The sequence below is a fragment of the Oncorhynchus tshawytscha genome, linkage group LG07 (assembly GCF_018296145.1).
Source record: "Oncorhynchus tshawytscha isolate Ot180627B linkage group LG07, Otsh_v2.0, whole genome shotgun sequence".
Classification (NCBI taxonomy): domain Eukaryota; kingdom Metazoa; phylum Chordata; class Actinopteri; order Salmoniformes; family Salmonidae; genus Oncorhynchus; species Oncorhynchus tshawytscha.
The window spans coordinates 5,279,255-5,297,196 of record NC_056435.1 but is presented as its reverse complement, the minus strand read 5'-3'; the positions used below and the strand labels follow the sequence as shown (position 1 = coordinate 5,297,196).

At 42.2% G+C, this 17,942-nt stretch overlaps 1 protein-coding gene across 2 annotated transcripts in view; it reads left to right on the top strand.

Annotated features, from left to right (window-relative positions):
* Positions 1-13,291: 13,291 nt before the first annotated feature.
* Positions 13,292-17,942, top strand: part of LOC112255142 (sodium channel protein type 2 subunit alpha) — a 43,893-nt gene continuing 39,242 nt past the window's right edge. For both annotated transcript variants that reach the window (XM_042323961.1, XM_042323962.1), the window contains exon 1: positions 13,292-13,570. The gene's annotated coding sequence lies outside the window, so the exon portion shown is untranslated. The remainder of the gene's footprint in view (positions 13,571-17,942) is intronic.

Sequence of the window (17,942 nt, the reverse complement as noted above, 5' to 3'; positions counted from 1 at the left end):
CAAAAGTATGTGGACACCTGCTCGTCCAACATCTCATTACAAAATCATGGGCATAAATATGGAGTTGGTCCCCCTTTGCTGCTATAACAGCCTCCACTCTTCTGGGAACGGCTTTCCACTTGATGTTGGAACATTGCTGCGAGGACTTGCTTCCATTCAGCTACAAGAGCATTAGTGAGATCGGGCACTGATGTTGTGCGATTAGGCCTGGCTCGCAGTCGGCGTTCCAATTATCCTAAAGGTGTTCGATGGGGTTGAGGTCAGGGCTCTGTGCAGGCCAGTCAAGTTTTTCCACACCGATCTCAACAAACCATTTCTGTATGGACATCGCTTTGTGCACGAGGAACAGGAAAGGGCCTGCTGAAACAGGAAAGGGCCTTCCCCAAACTGTTGCCTCAAGGTTGGAAGCACATCATCTTCATTGTATGCTGTAGTGTTAAGATTTCCCTTCACTGGAATGAAAAACAGCCCCAGAACATTGTTCCTCCTACACCAAACATTACAGTTGGAACTATGCATTGGGGCAGGTAGACTTCTCCTGGCATCCACCAAACCCAGATTCCTCGGTTGCAACCGAGGACAGACAATTTTTACGCGGTACATGCTTCAGCACTTAGCAATCCCATTCTGTAAGCTTGTGTGGCCTACCACTTCACTGCTGAGCTGTTGTTGTGCCTATACATTTCCACATCACAATAACAGCACAGTTGACCAGGGCAGCTCTAGCAGGGCAGACATTTGATGAACTGACTTGTTGGAAAGGTGGCATCCCATGAAGGTGCCATGTTGAAAGTCATTGAGTTCTTCAGTAAGGCCATTCTACTGCCAATGTTTGTTTATGGAGATTGCATGGCTGCTTGCTCGATTTTATACACCTGTCAGCAACAGGTGTGCCTGAAAAAGTCAAATCCACTAATTTGAAGGGGGTGTCCACATACTTTTGCATATATAGTCTATCACAGACCGTAAAACAGCTATCCTCCTTTTCTCCGACAAAAACATGGACTTATCCTACAAGACTTACTCAGCAAGAGTAACTACGTTTAAATTGTTTTAATTTGAAATTGTCACCAGACTTGACCACCTGGCAATGACACACTAGTTCTAAATTAAATATTTGAATGTCACTGCTAAGTACATTCATACTTCTTCTCGTTTAAAAGTTATACAAACTACAACAACATGAATCTGCTTACGAGACAACATCGAAACGGCTTTTCTGGACACGTTGGTCAAATAAGGGAGACCTACTGTAATATTCACGCACCAACCGCGATGCACACGATCGTATTGTTCAAGGTTTTGGGGCACGCGTGGTTGACAAAACCGAGCACCAGCCTGCAAAGACTTTTATCTCCCTCACCAACTTCAAACATCTGCTATCTGAGCAGCTAACCGATCGTTGCAGCTGTACATAGTCTATTGGTAAATAGCCCACCCAATTTTACCTACCTCATCCCCATACTTTTCTGCTCTTTTGCACACCAATATCTCTATCTGTACATGACCATCTGATCATTAATCACTCCAGTGTTAATCTGCAAAATTGTAATTATTCGCCTACCTCCTCATGCCTTTTGCACACAATGTATATAGACTCTCTTTTTTTCTACTGTGTTGTTAATTGTTTACTTGTTAATTGTTTACTCCATGTGTAACTCTCTGTTGTCTGTTCACACTGCAATGCTTTATCTTGGCCAGGTCGCAGTTGCAAATGAGAACTTGTTTTCAACTAGCCTATCTGGTTAAATAAAGGTGAAATAAAAAATAAATAATAAAAATAAAGTGTCAAACCCCTGGTCTATAACAGACATCCCCCAGAGTATTTAAAGAAGTGAGTTCAACGATGCATGCCTTCCTCAGCAGCTCTGAGTAACTGTTCGTCACCACGTTCCTATACTCATGCAACGCATGAGTGTTTACTCTCTGGAATGAGTTGCTAGTAAGCTTTATAGCTGTTGGACTCGAAGAATTTGGGGGTGCCTGCGCTCCACTCAGTGTAGAAGAATATGCTGGGGGCTCCTTTGAACATCTACAGTGCCTTGCGAAAGTATTCGGCCCCCTTGAACTTTGCGACCTTTTGCCACATTTCAGGCTTCAAACATAAAGATATAAAACTGTATTTTTTTGTGAAGAATCAACAACAAGTGGGACACAATCATGAAGTGGAACGACATTTATTGGATATTTCAAACTTTTTTAACAAATCAAAAACTGAAAAATTGGGCGTGCAAAATTATTCAGCCCCCTTAAGTTAATACTTTGTAGCGCCACCTTTTGCTGCGATTACAGCTGTAAGTCGCTTGGGCTATGTCTCTATCAGTTTTGTACATCGAGAGACTGACATTTTTTCCCATTCCTCCTTGCAAAACAGCTCGAGCTCAGTGAGGTTGGATGGAGAGCATTTGTGAACAGCAGTTTTCAGTTCTTTCCACAGATTGTCGATTGGATTCAGGTCTGGACTTTGACTTGGCCATTCTAACACTTGGATATGTTTATTTTTGAACCATTCCATTGTAGATTTTGCTTTATGTTTTGGATCATTGTCTTGTTGGAAGACAAATCTCCGTCCCAGTCTCAGGTCTTTTGCAGACTCCATCAGGTTTTCTTCCAGAATGGTCCTGTATTTGGCTCCATCCATCTTCCCATCAATTTTAACCATCTTCCCTGTCCCTGCTGAAGAAAAGCAGGCCCAAACCATGATGCTGCCACCACCATGTTTGACAGTGGGGATGGTGTGGTCAGGGTGATGAGCTGTGTTGCTTTTACGCCAAACATAACGTTTTGCATTGTTGCCAAAAAGTTCCATTTTGGTTTCATCTGACCAGAGCACCTTCTTCCACATGTTTGGTGTGTCTCCCAGGTGGCTTGTGGCAAACTTTAAACGACACTTTTTATGGATATCTTTAAGAAATGGCTTTCTTCTTGCCACTCGTCCATAAAGGCCAAATTTGTGCAATATAAGACTGATTGTTGTCCTATGGACAGAGTCTCCCACCTCAGCTGTAGATCTCTGCAGTTCATCCAGTGATCATGGGCCTCTTGGCTGCATCTCTGATCAGTCTTCTCCTTGTATGAGCTGAAAGTTTAGAGGGACGGCCAGGTCTTGGTAGATTTGCAGTGGTCTGATACTCCTTCCATTTCAATATTATCGCTTGCACAGTGCTCCTTGGGATGTTTAAAGCTTGGGAAATCTTTTTGTATCCAAATCCGGCTTTAAACTTCTTCACAACAGTATCTCGGACCTGCCTGGTGTGTTCCTTGTTCTTCATGATGCTCTCTGCGCTTTTAACGGACCTCTGAGACTATCACAGTGCAGGTGCATTTATACGGAGACTTGATTACACACAGGTGGATTGTATTTATCATCATTAGTCATTTAGGTCAACATTGGATCATTCAGAGATCCTCACTGAACTTCTGGAGAGAGTTTGCTGCACTGAAAGTAAAGGGGCTGAATAATTTTGCACGCCCAATTTTTCAGTTTTTGATTTGTTAAAAAAGTTTGAAATATCCAATAAATGTCGTTCCACTTCATGATTGTGTCGCACTTGTTGTTGATTCTTCACAAAAAAATACAGTTTTATATATTTATGTTTGAAGCCTGAAATGTGGCAAAAGGTCGCAAAGTTCAAGGGGGCCGAATACTTTCGCAAGGCACTGTAAATGACATAACCAAAACACGTTATATTTTATAGCCGTTCCATTCTTGCCTCTACTAAGTACACAACGGAATGTTGGTAGTAATCAGAGCACCTAATTGAATAGGTTAAACACTTACATTCACACTTATTTTTTGTCTCTTTAAACAAGAGCAAATATACTCAGAATAGACCAAGCACATAATGAAATGCAACCCTGCCTGGGCCATGTTGGTCAACTGGCTAATGCAAACCAGAATAGGCTTTAGTCCTCCAAGAGCAGGAGGGATTAGTGCTCTCCAAGCCCTGTCTCAACATATTGTCCCGCAGTTACACAACAATCAAATCCACAAATCAGTTTCAAATAGACAATGTCCTTACCGCTCTCTGTCCAGAAATGAGATTCCATCAACATGACTGTCATTTCACCACCATCAGAGGGAGAGAATTAGAGAGAGGGAGATATCCCTTGTTTAGCAGACAGCCTACTGCACCTTCTGACCCTGCCCAGCCCTCTGACATCACATACTCTGTCCTGTCTACACATGGACCCTACTGTACTATACAGCCTAGTGAACCCTAACTACTGCACCTTCTGGCCCTGCCCAGCCCTCTGACATCACATACTCTGTCCTGTCTACACATGGACCCTACTGTACTATACAGCCTAGTGAACCCTAACTACTGCACCTTCTGGCCCTGCCCAGCCCTCTGACATCACATACTCTGTCCTGTCTACACATGGACCCTACTGTACTATACAGCCTAGTGAACCCTAACTACTGCACCTTCTGGCCCTGCCCAGCCCTCTGACATCACATACTCTGTCCTGTCTACACATGGACCCTACTGTACTATACAGCCTAGTGAACCCTAACTACTGCACCTTCTGGCCCTGCCCAGCCCTCTGACATCACAGACTCTGTCATGTCTACACATAGACCCTACTGTACTATACAGCCTAGTGAACCCTAACTACTGCACCTTCTGGCCCTGCCCAGCCCTCTGACATCACAGACTCTGTCATGTCTACACATAGACCCTACTGTCTGAAGGTAACCCATTCCGATTTCTGAGTCTACAATGCATTCACATCAATGGGGAGGACTGTTCTGGGGTGTATTCATTAGTCAGATTCCATTGCAAAACGTTTAGTCTGTTGCAAAACGTTTTGCAACAAAAACCCTTTACTCCAAATGAAAACAAGAGTTTGTATTGTACAAATTCATGTACAGTACCCGTCAAAAGTTTGGAAACTCATTCAAGAGTTTTTCTTTATTTTTACTATGTTTTACATAGTAGAATAATAGTGAAGACATCAAAACTAGGAATAACAAATATGGAATCATGTAGTAACCAAAATAGTGTTAAACAAATATACAAATATATTGTATATTTTAGATTCTTCAAAGTAGCCACCCTTTGCCTTGATGACAGCTATGCACACTCTTGGCATTCTCTCAACCAGCTTAATGAGGAATGCTTGTCCAACAGTCTTAAAGGAGTTCCCACATACTGTATGCTGATCACTTGTTGGCTGCTTTTCCTTCACTCTGCAGTTCAACTCATCCCAAACCATCTCAATTGGGTTGAGGTCGGCTGATTGTGGAGGCCAGTTCATCTGATGCAGCACTCCATCACTCTCCTTCTTGGTCAAATAGCCCTTACACAGCCTGGAGGTGTGTTGGGTAATTGTCCTGTTGTAAAACAAGTGATAGTCCCACTAAGCGCAAAACAGATGGGATGGCGTATCGCTGCCGAATGCTGTGGTAGCCATGCTAGACAAAATATCTAAATAAATCACAGACAGTGTCACCAGCAAAGCACCCCCACACCGTCACACCTAAAGGAGACAGTAAACAATTTGTTTCCTTTGCAAAACCTTTCGTCTGTTGCATAATGCAAAGCACATAATGCAAAGCATTATGCAACAGACGAAAGGTTTTGCAAAGGAATGCAACTAATGAATACACACACCCTTGCCTGTGATTTATGGAGACAAAGTAGTACCATTGAGGGAGTAGAAATCTACTGTTCGGAGGCTCCGCTTGGTTCAACACTATAACACAAGGTCAGATTGGACTATGGCAGGCGATGGACATTGTCCCTATACTAAAGTTTCATTTACACAGTAGCAGTCACTCACCAAGTAGGAGTTTAATCAAATTAAGCCCAGAGGAACACATGTCCACATTGAATGTAATTGTGTAACCTTCTTTAGTGGTTAAACAGTGAAGATTCCCCGCACCAGTTAGTTAGTAAATATATACTTATGTAAATGTGTTGTATTGGCTACATTTCATTGTTACAAATCAATTGTCACTTATCTGGTGTGCACTCATGTTAATATAGTGAAATCTGTGAGATGGACACACACACACACACTATCATTTTTAAATGGTTGTCTTAGAATAATAATCAACATTTCTCCTACTATTACAGCCTAGACACACAGATCTAAACTTATCCATCTTAAAACAGTGGCGGCCATGTTGATTAACATTTCTTAAAAAACGTTGCACCCTGACCCCATAGTGAATAGTCTTATCAATAGGTGAGGAAATAGAGTCAGTAATTATAAAGCCCTTAATATGAACTCATTTTCCTCCTCTGTTTTCCCGCATGCCTTTAAAAAAATCTCAATGCACTGTTTACTCGAGACAGTTTATTGAATAGGTCAGAGGTAACTCTGGAAGTTTTGACTCTGGCTTGTGTGTGTAGCCCCTAGACTCCTACTGGATTCCTGTCCTGTACAATGTCGGGGAAAATTGCAAGATTATGTTTTAATGCTTGTAAGATTGTTATAATGCTGGTATTACATTATAATAGTTGTTACATTCGACAGAATAGAGTATTGTGTGTGTGTGTGTTCCACTGAGGATGGGCCTCTATGAGATAGCACTGACAGAGGAGATTTACGATGTCTTTGGGTAATAAAGCCTAAAGAGCATTCCAGATAGTAAAGGTAATGTTTTTGTGCTATACCGTACCAGGGTGAGATGGGTTCCAGTTTGGAGTAGGAGGGGGCCAGACACTGGTCTTTACAATGAGAACTGTTGACAAAGCACTAACTATCTGCTATGTTTTATAGATATCTTTCATACAAATCTTAACCTTGTGAACTGTTCCTAAGATCTGTGGTTCGTCATGTAAGTTGAGAGGGGTGTATCTTGGCTATAAAAGATCTTTGTACTTTTCTGGTGGTACTTTTCAATGGTTCATTAGAGACAGCACATCATTGAAAGTCAAAAAGGGCTATTGCAAAGCTCTTAATAAAAAATATGTAGTTTAAGTGTAACTCTGACTGGTGTGTAGTTTGTAACTCTCCTCATTTGGTAAAGCATAAAAATGCCAACAATCACCTGATCACATGTCCACCAGTAAAATGGAGGTTAGTCAGAAAACATTACCATCTGACTAAATTAACAGTTTTAAATAAATCAACATTTGACCGAAGCAAGCGCAATTTAGGCAATTAATTCAGAATTTTCAATATTCAGTTATTACTATTTTAACAGTCTTGGAATAATCAGGAAGTGCAGTAGATATACAGTGTATTGAGTGGCTAACTAACTCCCAACACCCACTGAGTACTATGGCATGATATAACCCTAAATACCACAGAGCTGTAAGGGTCAAGCTGTTGCAAGGCACTCACATTCACCACTAGCCCTCTAATGAAACCGTTAGCAGAGTCACAGCCAAATGTCAAGAGGGGACAGGAGCCATGAGCTCCACCTCAGTCACATAGCTGACATTGTTTAAGGAGCACAATGAGGTCAGTCCGATGACCTGCCAGCCTGATAAACAACTAAAGAATTTGTCACAATATGACATCCCAGACACCTTCAACTGTCTTCTTCTACTCGAGTAGAATGTAATGTGTCCGGAATGTAATATTGTGACAATTTAAAAAATATATATTTATTGCATATGCCTGTAGTCACTTTGAATGGCAGGTCCAGGTTTAGATCAGCGCTTGATCAATAGTTTGATTAGATGCATTAAGGCTTAAAAATATGGTGTTTGGGAGAAACCCCAGTTTGTTCTTCTTGGAAAGCCATGCTAAGCTGAAGTCTTGGGTGTGTCTGTCGATGGAGTGATCGTTGATCGGGAGATCATGCGTGTGTGTGTGTAGTGCAAGTGTACAGCGCATTCGGAAAGTATTCAGACCCCTCCACTTTTTCCACATTTTGTTGTGTTACAGCCTTATTCTAAAATGGAATAAATGTTTTTGTCCTCATCAAACTAAACACAATACCCCATATTTTGCGAATATGTTAAACATAAAAAACGGTATTATCACATTTACATAAGTAAGCACCTTTGGCAGCGATTACAGCCTCGAGACTTCTTGAGTATGACGCTACAAGCTTGGCACACCTGTATTTGGGGAGTTTCTCCCATTCTTCTCTGCAGATCGTCTCGAGCTGTCAGGTTAGATGGGGTGCATCGCTGCACAGCTATTTTCAGGTCTCTCCAGAGATGTTCGGTCTGGTTCAAGTCCGGGCTCTGGCTGGGCCACTCAAGGACATTCAGAGATTTGTCCCGAAGCCACTCCTGCAATGGCTGTGTGCTTAGGGTTGTTGTCCTGTTGGAAGGTGAACGTTTGACCCAGTCTGAGGTCCTGAGCACTCTGGAGCAGGTTTTCAGCAAGGATCACTGTACTTTGCTCCGTTCATCTTTCCCTCGATCCTGACTAGTCTCCCAGTCCCTGCCACTGAAAAACATCCCCACAGCATGATGCTGCCACCACGCTTCACCATAGGGATGGTGCCAGGTTTCCTCCAGACATGACGCTTGGCATTCAGGCCAAATAGTTCAATCTTGGTTTCATCAGACCAGAGAATCTTGTTTCTCATGGTCTGAGAGTCCTTTAGGTGCCTTTTGGCAAACTCCAAGTGGGCTGTCATGTGCCTTTTACTGAGGAGTGGCTTCTGTCTGGCCACTCAACCATAAAGGCCTGATTGGTGGAGTGCTGCATAGATGGTTGTCCTTCTGGATGGTTCTTCCATCTCCACAGAGGAACTCAGGAGCTGTGGCCATCGGGTTCTTGGTCACCCCCCTGACCAAGGCCCTTCTTCCCCAATTGCTCAGTTTGGCAGGGCAGCCAGCTCTAGGAAGAGTCTTGGTGGTTCCAAACGTCTATATGTCGATTAAGGCAGCCCCCCGCACCTCTCTGACTCAGAGGGGTTGGGTTAAATACAGAAGACACATTTCAGTTGAATGCATTCAGTTGTACAACTGACTAGGTATTCCCCTTTCCCTTACGTAAATATGGTATTTCTGTTTTTTTAAATACATTTGCTAACATTTCAAAAAAACTATTTTCGCTTTGTCATTATGGGGTATTGTGTGTAGATTAATTATGGAAACATTTTATTTAATCAATTTTAGAGTAATTCTTTAACATGATAAAATGTGGAAAACGTCAAGGGGTAAAGTAAAACAATTAGCGCTTTCCATGTGTATAGGTGTCTGTGTGTGTTTTTGTGTCTGTGTGCGCGTGTATGTGACAGAAACTCACATGTATTACTTTTATCACTGAGACGGTAATGAGAAGAGAACAGTGTAACCATGATGACAGGCAGCTTCAGGAACTTTGATGAGCCAGGTGAATGTCAAATAGTCAGACACTCCACAAGGGCAACGCTACAGCCTTTTACTCACTATGACAGCATTGAAAAACGAAAATGTCATGTTCTGTGTTAAATTCAGGTATATTTTGGCATGTGAGGGGTTAGAGTGTATTTGATGGAGATGTGCTTTCTTGGCTTGAAGTAAAAATGCACATTCACCAGCAGAGGGCAGGGACCTGCAAGAATCACAGGGGGGTTACACTTAAGGTGGAAAAATGGTATAGACATGCTATCGTGCTTCCCTCACACACACACACACACACACACACACACACACACACACACACACACACACACACACACACACACACACACACACACACACACACACACACACACACACACACAGCTTGCCGGTTCTCCCTGAGTGCCACTACAGAAGGAACACATGTCGCTCTTTCGTTGGCAGTGTAGTTCTGTAGAATGCTCAAGTATGGCTTGTGCTAAGAAGACAGATCTGTAGCCTGTTTCACTCACACTACAGCCCATCTGACAGAGTGCCTGCGTCCCAATAGTCTACAGTGGCACCCGGACCTTGTGTCCTATCCTTCATCTTCTGCATTGATCTGAATGAAACAGCTGGATAGGTGGAAGCAAAATCATCTAATATGATTTCTGTCATTATATTTGGTGTTTTCAGATTGGTGCAGTTGTGGAGGATCAAGATCACCAGTGAGCTGGAGTTTCTTTATAGGCCGAGGCTACGAATACAGTTTTTACTCCCGCCCCTCCCTTCTGGAAACTTATTTCCCAAATCTAAGGATCCAAATCCCATACTGTACATGTGTTATTCACACACATTCATGTTTCTCTCTTTACTCACCCTCTTCTGAAGCCTCAACCGATTAGATCGATATGATGATGGAGCCTTTTCTCTCTGCCTCATATTTCTGAACAGCTGCGATTTTAACGAACGTTCCAAAAATATACAGCGAGCTCCAAAAGTATTGGGACTGTGACACATTTTTTGTAGTTTTGGATTGTAAATAATACAATGAGTGCAGACTGACAGCTTTCATTTCGGGTGTACCATTTAGAAACTTTTTGTTACATAGTTCCCCCATCCAACCAGTTTGTTGAGTCACAAGCTTGATGTTATCATTGCGTGCGAGGAATATGGGACCAAATACAACTACACTTGACTACTTTAATACACATAGAAGTGAATTTGGCCCAATACTTTTTGGTCCCCTAATATGGGGGGGGGGGGGGGACTATGTCCAAAAAGTGCTGTAATTTCTTTCTAAACGTTCACCTGATATGGATGAAAATACCCTCAAATTAAAGCTGACGTCTGCACTTTAAGCACTTTAACCTCACAGACATTGTGTAATTTCAAATCCAAAGTGCTGGAGTACAGAGCCAAAACAACAAAAAACGTCACTGTCCCAATACTTTTGCAGCTCACTGTATCTGAAGTCTACATACAACGGTCTGTCTGTTGTAACGGAAATTGCCGTAGCACAAGCAAGAAGCAGTCTACACATTGCATTGGGGCAAAAACAATTAGCGTTTTGTGTAGTAATGTAATTTTTGTAGTTATGCTGCCATATAGTTAACAATATGACTCCAGTTTAGCCAATGTTTGCAAAGATGCAAAAAAAGTTTAAACATTAAATTCGCTATTGACTATCTGTCTGTGACTTACTTGTATGATATGCTGAGTAGGCTACATATAGCTTGCCCTAAATATCTGCATGTAACTCCCCTCCTGAAAAAAGTACGAAATTGCTAGACAATCTGTTTGTGTTGTGCGTATTTTTGCAATAGCCTACTGTTACAATAGATTTACGTTTCTTCGAACCATCTCGTGAACACGCGGAAGGCGGAGTCATGGAGTGACTAAGCAGCTGCTGAGAGCAGTGTTGCCAACTAATTTTCACGGTAAATTGTTAGAGCGGCAGGTTGATTTGTTGCTAAAAGTTGCTAAATGACGTTGTGTTATAACATAAAACTGCGTCATTACGTTGAATACATAATAACGTTACACAAATTGACTGGCCATCTCGGCAAAAAATATGATTTTACATTTTTTTAGGTACAGACTCCCACTATTTTCTGTACTTCTGGCGGTATATTTTTGTTTAAGGCATGTTGATTGATGTTGTAAGTTCTGTTCAAGATCAAACATTCGTGACCAACTATATTCATTGGGTTTGGCTCGTCGAACCCCTACCACTGCTACTGCAGTCAGCCAACAACGATTTGAAATTAGCTGAAATTGCTGCTGGCTGTGCACCAGCTGAGCGCCTGCTGCTGACGTCACTCACAATGCACTTTTGCAGCCAGGCACGTGTGTTGTGACTGAGTGTGTGACAGAGAAAATCGTTTTTGTGTAATTTATAGGGAAAATGCCTGCATTTTAGCGTTTGAGTCACTTTTCAAAAGTTGCTAAAAGTTCAAAATACATTTTTAAACGTACCTAAATGTGTTGCTAGGTGCTGTTTGAAAAGAAGTTGCTAAATATAGCAACAAATTTGCTAAATTGGCATCACTGGCTGAGAAGTAGGAGAGTGGTCTATTTAATAGTCTATCTCAGACTTACAAATATATATATTTTTTGTATTATTGGATTTCATAAAACGTTCACACAAACATTACAAGACAATAACCCAATGATAACCTGGATTGTTGATGCTATGTAATGGCCAATGAGAGGCTTTGAAGCCACCGGCCGCCATATTGGCACTCCCCAGAAGGAGCAGTCCTCCATTGGAATGAAAGGAATACAACAGTATGTCAATAAAATTAGAAAATTGCATGTATTTAAGTATTTCATTTTTTGTAGTGGGCAAAGTATCATTAGCACTCTCAAATGTGTTTTTCTTAAGAAATATGTTTTATATACATGAAATAAAATCATGTTACGTTCACATAATATAGTATAAAAGTATGCATTAAGGTGTCTGTCGAACAGACTTGTCAAAAACGAATGTAGACATTAATAAATGCATTTTTTTGTATATTTTTTTTACAATGGAGGGGAGTACCAAAATGACTGTGCGGTTGGCTTTAAAACAGCACCCCCTTTCAGACATCGAGAGATATCATTGGCAATAAGCCAGATCCATAATTATTGGCACCCTTGAAAAAGATGAGCGAAAAAGACTAACACTCCTGCTTTCAATACTCTAGCACCCTCCCCTTGCGAGGATAATAACACAGCCTTTTTGTAAAATGTTTTATGAGATTGGAGAACACGTTGGGATGGATCTTAGACAATTCCTCCAGGCATAATCTTTCCAGATACTTGATATCTTTCGTCTGCTCTAATGGACTGACCTCTTCAACTCAAACCACAGGTTTTCAATGGGGTTCAAGATGTTGATTTGTCATGAACAGTGCTTGTGCCCATAGACATAGACATGGCGTTTGCGCACAGGGGGAGCGCAGGGTGTTCCCATTGGGGGAACCGAGTGAAATGACAATCAATTATTATTAGGCTACCTTCCTATGCTTCTTTCTTATAATCTCCAAATAATGGCCTAACTTTTTTATACGTGGGTGTCGCAATTAGATCATTTAATTTGTTGTAATACATATCAATGACAAGAAGCCTATTGTTTAACAGATTTGCCTTAAATTGACATATACACTTCTAGCAATGCATTTATCAAAATTGGTAGGGATGTTGTTGTCTCTAAATGTGTGTTACTCAAACACACGAACGCATTGAGCAAACGTTGATCACGATAATATTTCCCATCGATATTGTACAAATAGCTTGAGTCATTTGCGGTCATGATAATGTAAAAATAGATGGCTAAACCTCTTCTTAGGCTTTTACTTAGGATAGATGACTCTAGTGTCATGGACATAAGATATTCTCATGGCTATAGATGAAACACTGCTACATAGAGAATGTAGTGGCAAAATACCAACGTTTATCCATATTTCAGCTAACAGGATCTATAGTGGATCCATTACAAGGAATAAACAACTGGTAAGGGTAAGGGAACGCCCAGGCACTGTTAAGAGATCCATTCACACCCATTCAGTTGGGTGGTTCACGGTGACGCGCGCTTGGGAACAGATTTTGTCACTCACGTCACTGTTTTCGGGAATTGTGGTGATTGAGAGAGATGGCCACTGTTGTTTCTTAATGTTCCTCGCTCTTTCTAACTATGATCTGAGTGACTCGGTTTTTGGAGACTTATGTGCGTGTCAGATGGTGGTGGCAGGGCGGAGATGTTACAAATGAGAAGCGGTAAATTCGAGGAAATACACGGATACGTCAATATGGCGACAGCTGCCGCCTCCCCTGCTCGTTTTGAATCCACGACAATTAAGGTATGGCTACTAGCCTCACCTTCTCTTTCAGATTACACCTGTAGCCTGTGCTTATTGTTCGTGATAAGACTACATAAATGTATTTAAAAGCAAACCACTGCACTTGTCTAGACGGATGTATTAGCCATCAATCGATTCCTAACTTGTTTCACACCTTCATGTGTTTGGCTATGCGTTTCATGATGACAAAACGGCTGTATGTTGTGGTTACCTGTGTCTCTGTTAGTAGTTTACCATTTGGTTTCTGTCTGCCGTTGGGCGTATGAGCCACAAATTGGTGTTTTCCGTGTTGTTTCACATTTCAGCACCATGGACAGCAGACGGGTTCAGAGAAAATTAGGCAACGCAGCAATACGTACTAATATGAACGGTTACTATTACTCATATGTCACATTTAATGTATTGATATAATAGCAGTATGTATTGATTTAATATATGTCTTGAGTACATACTTTTGTTGATAACAGCCTACATAAAGTCTCGAGGGATTCGTGTGTCTGTGAACAGATCTGACAAATTCCAGCTGTGATATCGATCACCTGCTGAGTATGATATTCCCGAAGCTTCTTTATCCCTATCACAGACAGACATCATCATATTAAAACAACCTTTTTAAATGTGGAGGTCGACATTAGAAACATTCTTTGGATAAATGCCGTCCACCCAGGACTACCTTTTGATTTGAACTGTCTTTGGAAATGTAATGTCCATTCAAAACCCTAACGTACCAGAATGTATAGCTAACTATGCATGCTAGAACTGGAGATACCATTGAATTCATCGTTAGAGGATAGAAATAATCAGTGTGTGCAGTGTTGTTTGACTCCAGGCAAAACAAGCCGCCAGAGACTGGTTTAGTTGTGGGCGTGTGTACTAGCATAGGGTCTAGCAAACCTCTCATAGGGTTCTTAGATGAGGTGCTGTCGACTAACTCACACATCAGAGCAGTGGATCCCCAAGCTGTCATTAGAACACAAGCAGATGTATTTATGAAGTTCCCCATGGGAAAAGCTAGCTAGGACACAGTGACACAGATATCGGCTAAAGTACAAAGAACCATAGGATATAGAGTTGAAGTCAGAAGTTTACATACACTTAGGTTGTAGTCATTTAACTTGTTTTTCAACCACTCCACACATTTCTTGTTAACAAACTATAGTTTTGGCAAGTCAGTTAGGACATCTACTTTGTGCATGTGTAACGGATGTGAAACGGCTAGCTTAGTTAGCGGTGCGCGCTAAATAGCATTTCAATCGGTGACGTCAATTACTCTGAGACCTTGAAGTAGTGGTTCCCCTTGCTCTGCAAGGGCCGCGGCTTTTGTGGAGCGATAGGTAACGATGCTTCGTGGGTGACTGTTGTTGATGTGTGCAGAGGGTCCCTGGTTCGAGCCCCCGGGTATGGGCGAGGGGACGGTTTAAAGTTATACTGTTACATTGGTGCCGTGACCCGGATCACTGGTTGCTGCGGAAAAGGAGAAGTTCAAAAGGGGGGTGAGTGTAACGGATGTGAAACGGCTAGCTTAGTTAGCAGTGCGCGCTAAATAGCATTTCAATCGGTGACATCACTTGCTCTGAGACCTTGAAGTAGTGGTTCCCCTTGCTCTGCAAGGGCCGCGGCTTTTGTGGAGCGATAGGTAACGATGCTTCGTGGGTGACTGTTGTGCATGTGTGCAGAGGGTCCCTGGTTCGAGCCCCCGGGTATGGGCGAGGGGACGGTTTAAAGTTATACTGTTACATTGGTGCCGTGACCCGGATCACTGGTTGCTGCGGAAAAGGAGAAGTTCAAAAGGGGGGTGAGTGTAACGGATGTGAAACGGCTAGCTTATTTAGCGGTGCGCGCTAAATAGCATTTCAATCGGTGACGTCACTTGCTCTGAGACCTTGAAGTAGTGGTTCCCCTTGCTCTGCAAGGGCCGCGGCTTTTGTGGAGCGATAGGTAACGATGCTTCGTGGGTGACTGTTGTTGATGTGTGCAGAGGGTCCCTGGTTCGAGCCCCCGGGTATGGGCGAGGGGACGGTTTAAAGTTATACTGTTACATTGGTGCCGTGACCCGGATCACTGGTTGCTGCGGAAAAGGAGAAGTTCAAAAGGGGGGTGAGTGTAACGGATGTGAAACGGCTAGCTTAGTTAGCGGTGCGCGCTAAATAGCATTTCAATCGGCGACGTCACTTGCTCTGAGACCTTGAAGTAGTGGTTCCCCTTGCTCTGCAAGGGCCGCGGCTTTTGTGGAGCGATAGGTAACGATGCTTCGTGGGTGACTGTTGTTGATGTGTGCAGAGGGTCCCTGGTTCGAGCCCCCGGGTATGGGCGAGGGGACGGTTTAAAGTTATACTGTTACACATGACACAAGTAGTATTTCCAACAATTGTTTACAGGCAGATTATTTCACATATAATTCACTGTATCACAATTCCAGTGGGTCAGAAGTTTACATACACTAAGTTGACTGTGCCTTTAAACAGCTTGTAAAATTCCAGAAAATAATGTCATGGCTTTAGAAGCTTCTGATAGGCTAATGGACATCATTTGAGTCAATTGGAGGTGTACCTGTGGATGTATTTCAAGGCCTACCTTCAAACTCAGTGCTTCTTTGCTTGACATCATGGGAAAATCCAAAGAAATCAGCAAAGACCTCAGAAAAAAATTGTAGTCCTCCACAGGTCTGGTTCATCCTTTGGAGCAATTACCAAATGCCTGAAGGTACCACATTCATCTGTACAAACAAGAGTACGCAAGTATAAACACCATGGGACCACGCAGTCGTCATACCGCTCAGGAAGGAGACGCGTTCCGTCTCTTAGAGATGAACGTACTTTGGTGCGAAAAGTGCAAATCAATCCCAGAACAACAGCAAAGGACCTTGTGAAGATGCTGGAGGAAACGGGTACAAAAGTAAGGAGAGGCCACTGCTCCAAAACCGCCATAAAAAAGCCAGACTACGGTTTGCAACTGCACATGGGGACAAAGATCGTACTTTTTAGAGAAATGTCCTCTGGTCTGATGAAACAAAAACAGAACTGTTTGGCCATAATGACCATCGTTATGTTTGGAGGAGAAAAGGGGAGGCTTGCAAGCCGAAGAACACCATCCCAACCGTGAAGCACGGGGGTGGCAGCATCATGTTGTGGGGTGTGGGGGTGCTTTGCTGCAGGAGGAACTGGTGCACTTCACAAAATAGATGGCATTATGAGGATGGAAAATTCTGTGGATTTATTGAAGCAACATCTCAAGACATCAGTCAGGAAGTTAAAGCTTGGTCGCAAATGGGTCTTCCAAATGGACAATGACCCCAAGCATACTTCCATTGTTGTGGTCAAATGGCTTAAGGACAACAAAGTCAAGGTATTGGAGTGGCCATCACAAAGCCCTGACCTCAACCCTATAGAAAATGTGTGGGCAGAACTGAAAAAGTGTGTGTTCTGGGCAAGGAGGCCTACAAACCTGACTCAGTTACACCAGCTCTGTCAGGTGGAATTGGCCGAAATTCACCCAAATTATTGTGGGAAGCTTGTGGAAGGCTACCTGAAACATTTGACTCAAGTTAAGCAATTTAAAGGTAATGCTACCAAATACTAATTGAGTGTACGTAAACTTCTGACCCACTGGGAATGTGATGAAAGAAATAAAAGCTGAAATAAATCATTCTCTCTACTATTATTCTGACATTTCACATTCTTAAAATAATGTTGTGATCCTAACTGACTGAAGACAGGGAATTTTTACTTGGATTAAATGTCAGGAATTGTGAAAAACTGAGTTTAAATGTATTTTGCTAAGGTGTATGTAAACTTCAACTGTATGAGGTCACTGTAATTCCCCATTTATACGCCTATTCCATGCCATGAATTAGAACATAGGTGTTTTCTGGCACACTTTATTTAGATAGTCCATCTGTAGATGCTCAAACAGGGGTCATACTATCAACAAACTATCTGTTGATAAGCAACTGGTTGCTAAGGTTACGGTTAGGTTTAGAACACGAGTTATAGGGTAAGGGTTAGTGCTAGGATAAGGGTAACAGTTAAGTTTAGGGTTAGGATAAGGGTTAGGGTCAGTAGATGGTTAGTTGAATTGCTACTTATAGTCTGTAGAAACACTAATCAACTCTGAAAACACCTACTACTTTGGTGTCCGTTGCTTAAACGGCAATCAGAAACCAAATGGTGCTAACCTGATGAATGCAAATGAGATCCCTCCTCGGCTGGCCTAGGAGCCCTGTGGAAGTGTATGCTGGGTGCCGTGTCACTGTTTTGTACGTGCCATTTCTCATAAGTCAGACAATATTAGGGTTGCTAGGTGACACAACTGCAGCTCCTTCATTGTTTCAGAAATATTACATGGTAAAGACTGACAATGAAGGCTTTGTCAG